The sequence below is a fragment of the Mustela nivalis genome (genome assembly GCF_964662115.1).
Source record: "Mustela nivalis genome assembly, chromosome: 9".
In the NCBI taxonomy this organism is placed as follows: domain Eukaryota; kingdom Metazoa; phylum Chordata; class Mammalia; order Carnivora; family Mustelidae; genus Mustela; species Mustela nivalis.
In genome coordinates, this window is record NC_139028.1 from 26,566,843 (window position 1) to 26,573,121 (window position 6,279).

At 42.4% G+C, this 6,279-nt stretch overlaps 1 pseudogene across 1 annotated transcript; it reads right to left on the reverse strand.

Annotated features, from left to right (window-relative positions):
- Positions 1-3,967: 3,967 nt before the first annotated feature.
- LOC309841014 (olfactory receptor 6M1-like) lies at positions 3,968-4,915 on the reverse strand (annotated as a pseudogene). The gene has a single exon. The product of its transcript is annotated as an olfactory receptor 6M1-like (transcript).
- Between the last annotated feature and the right edge of the window lie 1,364 nt (positions 4,916-6,279).

Below are 6,279 nucleotides of genomic sequence, written 5' to 3' on the forward strand. Positions count from 1 at the left end.
CTATTCTACTATTTTTTGTTTGTTTGTTTCTATATCATTTGTTTCTGCTCTAATCTTTATTATTTCCCTTCCAATGACTTTAGGCTTTATTTGCTGTTCCTTTTCTAGCTCCTTTAGGTGTAAGATTAGGTTGAGGATTTGAGATTTTTCTTGCTTCTTGATACAGCCTGTACTGCTATATACTTCTCTCTTATGATCATTTTTGCTGTATCCCAAAGGTTTTGGATTGTCCTGTTTTCATTCTCACTTGCTTCCATGTTTTTTTTTTTTAATTTCTTCTTTAATTGCCTCATTGACCCAGTCATTTTTTGGTAGATAATTTCTTAACCTGCGTGTTTGTGATCTTTCCAAATTTTTTCTTGTCGTTAACTTCAAGTTTCATAGTGTTGTGGTTAGAAAATAAGCATTGTATGATCTCAGTCTTGTTGTACTTGTTGAGACCTGGTTTGTGACCCAGTATGTGATCTATTCTGTGAATGTTCCATGTATTCTTGAAAAGAATGTGTAGTTTGCTGCTTTAGGACAAATGTTCTGCATGTATCTGTTAAGTCCATCTGGTCTAGTGTGTCAATCAAAGCTATTGTTTCCTTGTTGATTTTCTGCTTAGATGATCTCTCCATTGATGTAAGTGGAGTGTTAAAGTCTTCTGCTATGATTATATTATTATCAGTGAGTTCCGTTTTTTTCTCTTAAGGATTTATTTATTTATTTATTTATTTATTTATTTGACAGAGAGAGAGAGAGAGAGAGAAAGATCTCAAGTAAGCAGAGAGGGAGGCAGAGGCGGTGGGGGAAGCAGGCTTCCTGATGAGCACAGAGGAGCCCGATGTGGGGCTTGATCTCAGGACCCTGAGATCATGACTTGAGCCGAAGGCAGAGGCTTAACCCACAAAGCCACCCAGGTGTCCCAGTGAGTTCTTTATGTTTGTTATTAATTGTTTTATATATTTGGATGCTCCTAAATTGGGGGCATAAATATTTACAATTGTTAGGTCTTCTTGATGGATAAACCCTTTAATTATGATATAGTGCCCTCTCCACTTCTTGATACAGTCTTTGGTTTAAAATATAGTTTGTCTGATATAAGTATGGTTACTCTGGCTTTCTTTTGCCATCCATGAGAGTGATAGATGTTTCTGCATCCCCTCACTTTCAGCCTCCAGGTGTCTTTAGGTCTAAAATGAGTCTCTTGTAGGCAGTATATAGTGGGTCTTGTTTTTTTTTTAATCCATTCTGATACCCTATGTCTTTCAATTGGAGCATTTAGTCCATTTACATTCAAAGTGATTTTTAATATAAATTTAGTATCATTGTATTATACCCATAAAGTAATTGTTTCTGGAGATTTTCTCTGTTCTTTCTAGTCTTTGTTGCTTTTGGTCTTTCTTTCCCACTCAAAGAGTTTCTTTTAATATTTCTTGCAGGGCTGGTTTAGTGGTCACAAACTCCTTTAGTTTTTGTTTGTCTGGGAAACTTTCTCTCCTTCTATTCTGAACGGTAGCCTGGCTGGATAAAAGATTCTTGGCTACATATTTTTCCCACTCAGCACTTTGAGTATATCATGCCAGTCACTTCTGACCTGCCAAGTTTCTGTGGCTAGGTCTGCTGCTCCCTACTTTGTCTTTTCTCGTAAGTACTTCTTTTCCCTTGTTGGTTTCACGCCTTCCCCCCCATCTCTTATCTCTGTATTTTGCTAATTTTACCACAAAATGTCTTGCTTGCTGTTGGCCAGTTTTGATTTTGATGGGAGTTCTCTGTGCTTCCTGGATTTGGATGTCTGTTTCCTTCTCGAGATTAGGGAACCGATCATCTGTAATTTCCTAGAAGCAAACGTCTGCCTATTTTCCCCTCTCTTCATATTCTGGGACTCCTATGATATGAATGTTATTATGCTTTATGGAGTCACTGAGTTCCCTAAGTCTATGTTTGTGATTCAATATTTTTCTTTCCCTCTTTTTTAAGCTTTATTATTTTCCATAATTTTATCTTCATATAATGGACTCATTTTTCTACTTCTTCCATGCTTGTGGTCATTATATTCTGTCCGTTTTGCATCTCAGTTATAGCATTTTTTTTTATTTTGGTCTGACTAGTTTTTAGGTCTCATATCTCTGCAGTAAGAGACTCTCTGGTGTCTTCTATGCTTTTCCTAAGCACAGCTGATATCGTCATGATTGTTGTTTTCAATTCTAGATCAGGCATATTACTTACATTGGATTCAATGAGACCCTTGGCCATGACCTTTTCTTTTTCTTTCTTTTGGGATGAATTTCTTCATCTTGGAATTTTGTCAAGGTCTCTTTCTTCTTCTTCTGCCTGTTACGTTTCCTGCTGCTGAGAGTAATGACTTTAAGAAGGGGTCCTATCCTGTCCAGAGCCTGCTCCTCCAGGAAGTGTCTCTGAGGTATGTTGTGTGTACTCTGTGGCTGCATTTTAGCTGCTCTTTCCCTCAGGTCAGGCTGTGCAGAGTTTCTCTTTGCCTGCAGTGGGGAGTGTTCAGACCTTGTCCAGAGTGTGGTGAGTTGTAACTAGGTAAGCTCTGGTCTGCTTGTTGAAATAGGTCTGATTCTATTTTCACTAGAGCTGAAGGTTTGCAGCCAGTGTATGGTCAGTAGGCTTGGTGTGTGTGTGTGTGTGTGTGTGTGTGTGTGTGTGTGCGCGTGTGTGAGTGTGTATGTGTGAGAGAGAGACACTTGCCCTCATACAGAAGCACCTGCACTGTGTAGGGAGGAGGGGCTTGGCATATGTGGCTCAGGTCTCCACTGTGGGCACTGTGCTCCTCACTGAAGATAGATAGTCCACGCTGATGGGTGGAGGAAGGAAAAGTGGTGCCAACCCACTCTCTTGTCCCCAGAGAAGGATGTTTGCACCCATGCTGTCAGGAAGCCCTCACAGAGGAGTGAACAATTTGCCCTCTTGTGTCCTGCAGACTGTTGCCTTCACCCTGTCTGTGTTCAGGCCATCTTCCCACCTGGCAGCTCAGTGCACCTGTATTTTGAAATTAAGCTGGCATGAGTTTCAAAATTCCAAATTTTAGGGATCTGCCTAGGCATAGAACCATGCTGCTCCTCTAGGGGTGGCTCTTACCACGCTGGGTCTGATGCAGATTTGTCCTAGAAGGTCAGTCGGACCAACGTGCAGAAACTTGGAGTTTAGAGGAAAGTGCAGCAGGAAACAACAACAACAACAAGAGTCAGCATCCAGGTTAGCTGTCCTCAACAGGTGTCTCTGCTCCTGTGCTAACAAATGGGGCAGCTCAATGGTACCCACTGGCTCTTGTCCCTGAGAAGGAGTGCCACCTTTCCCAGATGGACTCCAAGAAGAGGAACCATCTCTCCAGTGGGCCTAGGGGATCCTGAGAGCATGAAGTCCACTCCTGGGCCTCTGTCCTCCTTCTCCATAGGAGCACAGTTATACCTGCCAGGCTCCACACTGGCCATGGCAGGACTTCTAGAACTTTAGACTTTGAGCTCTACTGTTTGTAAAAACTCATGATAAGTAGTCCCTTTTGTTTTCCCAGTCAATGCTTCTGGGAAAGTGTTTCTTCTGCAATACTCTGTGTCTCTCTGTCTCTCACTTCTCTCTCCATGATCAGGACTCTCTCCCCTATGCATCACTAGTAATTCTTTTACCACCCCCCCTCCAAAGTACATATCTGCAGCTTCTACCTTCCACGATGTGGCCTATTCTCTCCCTCTAGTTGTGTAGTTTGTTCTTTCAGTCCTCAGGCCAATTTCTTGGGGGGATTCAGAATGATTTGATATTTATCTAGCTGTGTTCAAGGGACAAGGCAAATATAAGGTCTCCTTTCTACTCTGCCATCTTAACTCCCGTAACAATATTTTCAACTATCACAAAATTGTATGAGAAAATCTAGCAAGAGTTCAGTCCACTTTGGTGTCACTCTTCATACAGCACGAGATGCCATGAAGAAGGCATAGCTTAGATGCCCTGAAATGGGTTAGAGTCATGTTCCCTTGGAATGCGGCAGAACTATCCTGCTAATTGACTCTCTCAAGACCTCCTTTACCTTTTCATTCCTCAAGCTGTAAATGAAAGGGTTCAGAAGAGGGGTCACCACTGTGGTAAGGACGGCAGTCACTTTGTCAAACTCCAGCGAGTGGCTCTGGCTGGGCCTCATATACATGAAGACGTTGCTCCCGTAGGCAATGGACACAACTGTGATGTGAGAAGCACAGGTGGAAAAGGCCTTCTGACGGCCTTGGGCTGAGGGGATGCGCAGGATGGTAGAGATGATGTAGGTGTAGGACACAATAGTGAGTACCAGGGAGGTCAGAAGGACAAGGGAGGATAAGAGAAAGTTTATCATCTCAATGAAATGAGTGTCTATGCAGGCCACCTGTAGCAGGGGGGCAATGTCACAGAAGAAATGACCAATTTCCTCAGTGCAGTATGGCAATCTGGACACCACAATAGTTGGGCACAGTACTGAGAGGAAGGCTCCGACCCAGCAGCCCAGAACCAGCTGGAGGCAGACCCTGCTGTTCATGATGATGGTATAGCGCAGGGGCTTACAGATGGCCACATAGCGGTCAAAGGACATCACCGCCAGCAGGATAAACTCCACTGTCCCCAGAAAGAAGTAGAAATAAATTTGAGTGATACAGCCAGCAAAAGATATGGTTTTTTTCTCTTCTAAGAGACAAGTTAGCAACTTGGGGGTAATAGTAGTTGTGAACAAAATGTCCAAAAATGACAAATTACTAAGGAAGAAATACATTGGTGTTTGGAGACGATTAGCAGTTCATACTAAGGAAATGATGACAATGTTTCCTGTTATGGTGAGCGTATAAACCAGAAGGAGAATGACAAACAGCAAGATTTGAAGTTCTTGGATGACAGGAAAGGAGACCAACGTGAATTCAGTCAAGGAACTCTGGTTTCTCAGAGCCATTTCTACTGGAGGGGTGAAGAAACAAATGAAGAAAAACAGAATAGTTTAAGATCTCTTCCAAATTTTGCTAGAGAGAACATCCAAGAGCTGGGGTCCTGGCCCTCACTGTGACTGTATTATGTGGCTTCTGGTAAATCAAATTCCTTTGCTTGGCCTCTGTTCCCATCCTCATAGTTGATGAGTTAGAAAAAAAAAAAAAAAACCTTTCTGTGGTCTCTTTAAACTTTAACTTTTCAATTCCAATTACATGCATATATTTCTTTTCTTTACTTCCTTCCTTACATCCAAATCCATTCACGCTAACTGATATGTATCATTCACTGAAGTTCACTCAAGACATTTTGAACATCTTACAATTTAATACTATGGATATCTTAGCTGAGAACCTCATATCAGACTTCATTGAGGAAAAAGAAATCACCAGACAAAAATTCTATTATCCTTCCTGTATGGAGGCTGACCAGCATATGATGATCTGAAGGATTCTCTTAAGCAGCAACAAGAATTGGATAGGACACACTTTCTGAGACATTGCTGGTTGCATCAAAAGTAAGGGGAGGTGTCTGGATCCATTTTCTTTTTTTCTCTTTTAAAGATTTTATTTATTTATTGGACAGACAGAGATTACAACTAGGCAGAGAGGCAGGTAGAGAGAGAGGAAGAAGCAGGCTCCCTGCTGAGCAGAGAGCCCGATGCGGGGCTCGATCCCAGGACCCCAAGATCATGACCTGAGCCAAAGGCAGAGGCTTTAACCCACTGAGCCACACAGGTGCCCCTGGATCCATTTTCTAAGTAACAAAGAAATAAATAAACAGGAACTGAACTGAGGCGAGGCAGCCAGGGCCCAAAGCTTTGGTGGCTGGAGCTGGAGCATAAAGACATGGCAGCCGAGATCAAGGTGGCTGGGACCTGAATCAGCCAAGACAGAGAACTGACGAAGGAAGCACAGAGACTGAAACAGCAGGGAACCAAAGCAGATTTGACTTGTACCAACAAGCATCAGCGAGGAGCAGGATGGCCCTGTGATCATGCTCTTATGGAGACGTTTTTGTGGTATATCAGCAAAGCTGGAAAGCAGATCCTGAGACTTCCTCACCGAATCACATCTTTGAGAGGGTGAGGCATCCCTGGGTGGGGCATGCCAAGCAATCGGAGAGGAAGCCAATTCCTTCCAGAGGAAAAATCCCCCAAGTTAGGCCCCCAAGAACTCCCTGATATTAAGAAGAAATGAACTTTTGGACAAAGATTTCCAAACACTCTAACTATTGCATTACTATAAGTGAGAACAGGAAAAAAAAAATAATAGGATAAGAGATTCAGTGTAAAGACAACAGAGTTCATAATTGTTGGATATGTTATTTATT